Genomic DNA, 2,288 nt, shown 5'->3' with positions numbered 1-2,288 from the left:
ATCCATCTAGCACATTATTTATCGCTGTCACGTAATGGCTCAGAGAAAATATACGCACAATGATTTAGCGGACATTATACATCAACAACTTCCCCTAAACCTCGGACCAGGGTAGTGTAGTGACGCGTTACTCAAGGTTTCTGACGTATCATACGTAAAAAATGTATTATACGTAAAAAGCCTGCAAAAACGTAATAAACGTAATAAAGATGGTGGGCTCGGATAGAGAATTACTAGGCAGTCTGATAAGTCCCTGAAAAATGAAGCACGGAGACGTTTTTTTGGCCAAAGTCGGTTTTATTTTTCAACATACTCTCCTTTTAGGTCGATACAGAGAGTCCAACGATTTTCTAACTTCTTGATACCGTCCGAAAAGTACTCGATCGGAAGGTCTCCAAAATACGCCTTAGTTTCAGCTATGAGCTCCTCATTTGAGTAAAAACGTTTACCGGTGAGCCATCTCTTCGGGTTAGGGAACAAGTAATAGTCGGTGGGGGCCAGGTCTGGTGAATACGGTGGCTGAGGAACCAATTCGAAGCCGATTTCATGCAATTTTGCTTGTGCAACTAAGCATGAATGAACAGGCGCATTGTCGTGATAATAAAGCGGTTTTTTCTTCTTCAAATGCGGTCGTTTTTCGGCGATTTCGATTTTCAATCGGTCCAATAATGATGAATAGTATGCTCCGGTTATGGTTTTACCTTTTTCAAGATAGTCTACGAATATTATGACATGTGCATCCCAAAATACGGAGGCCATAACCTTTCCGACCCATTGTTGCGTTTTTGGATGCTTCGGAGCACTTTGGCCCGGTGGAACCCACTATTTTGCCTGTTGCGTTGACTCAGAAGTGTCGTAGTGGATCCAGGTTTTTGATCCATGGTTATGAATCGACGCAAAACTCGGTCGGCTTACGCGAAAATAATGCCAAATTTTGCTGGGAAGTTGTCACACGAATTCGTTTTTGGTCCACTGTGAGCAAACGCGGCACCCATAGCGCGTAGAGCTTCTTCATGCCCAAAACTGAATGCACGATATTGCCCACACGTTCCAATGATATGCCTACAGCATTAGCTACCTCTCTTAATTTCACTTTGGGATCATTCAACATCATATCATGGATTTTTCGACATTTTCTGGCGTAGTGACCTCTTTTGGGCGCCCAGATCGTTCAGCATCAACTGTGCTCGTACGGCCACAACGAAACTCGGTAAACCACTTATGAATCGTTCCAATCGACGGTGCAGAGTCCGGGTAATACTTATCCAGCTTGGCCTTGCTCTCGGATATCGTTTTCCTGCGAAGATAGTAGTGTTTTGATCAAAACTCGAAACTCAGATTTTTCCATATTAAAAAAAACTCGGACTTTAGTCGCTTTTCAGTGCTGTAACTTGTAAATGCGTAAACATAAATGGCTGAAGTTTTGACAGGCGTCATTTGAAGGATCAAGCTCGACGAAAATGGTTCACATTAGTGAATACTAATGCCATCTCTTAGAATTTTCAGGTACTTATCAGACTGCCTAGTATATAACCTCACATTTTTGAATTCTGATTATGAGTACCGACTTATATTGTTGTTATTTATCAGAACTTCATTTGACATAAAAATATCACCAAGAATATCAAAACTGACACCACTCATTTTAGAATTATTATTTTGACTGCTTTCATCTAATTACATCAGGCTTTCTTCTGATGCGTTCATAATTATAACGCACTTTTTTCTGAAAAAAAGTTTTGAAATCATCGAAAATCCTTGAATGACCTTTCTTTAGCGTATTCGATAATACGCGGTTGCATCCTAGACAAAATGCAACATTTTTATTATTTTTTTTTTTTAAAGGAAAGATAATTCTTCCCAACATGGATTCCTCGGTCTGCCGCCTCTATTCATTGTCGAAGTTGTAGAATAATAACTTTTTTTTTATTCACCTTAAATTTCATACATGCAATATAATACCGCATACCGCTACGGGCGCTATTTTAAAGGTATGGAACGAAATATGATAATGTCGACGCCAGTTTAAAAACGTATATTACGTTTTTTACAAAACTGAGGACGTAATCTACGTACGTAAATTACGTTAAAAATCTCATGTACTTTACCTAAGGTATATTACGTGCACAACCCTTCTTAGGACTCTTAAAATAATGGATGCCCTTCTATACATACATTCCAATGCCCCTTTTAGAAATCGAAGATTAGATCATATATTGGGATGTTACTATCCAAACGGATCATTATATCCGGGCCAATCGACCTGAGATCGTCATGCGAGAAAAAAA

Source organism: Belonocnema kinseyi, chromosome 10 (assembly GCF_010883055.1).
Source record: "Belonocnema kinseyi isolate 2016_QV_RU_SX_M_011 chromosome 10, B_treatae_v1, whole genome shotgun sequence".
NCBI classification, from domain to species: Eukaryota; Metazoa; Arthropoda; class Insecta; order Hymenoptera; family Cynipidae; genus Belonocnema; species Belonocnema kinseyi.
Note: the sequence above shows the minus strand (reverse complement) of the source record.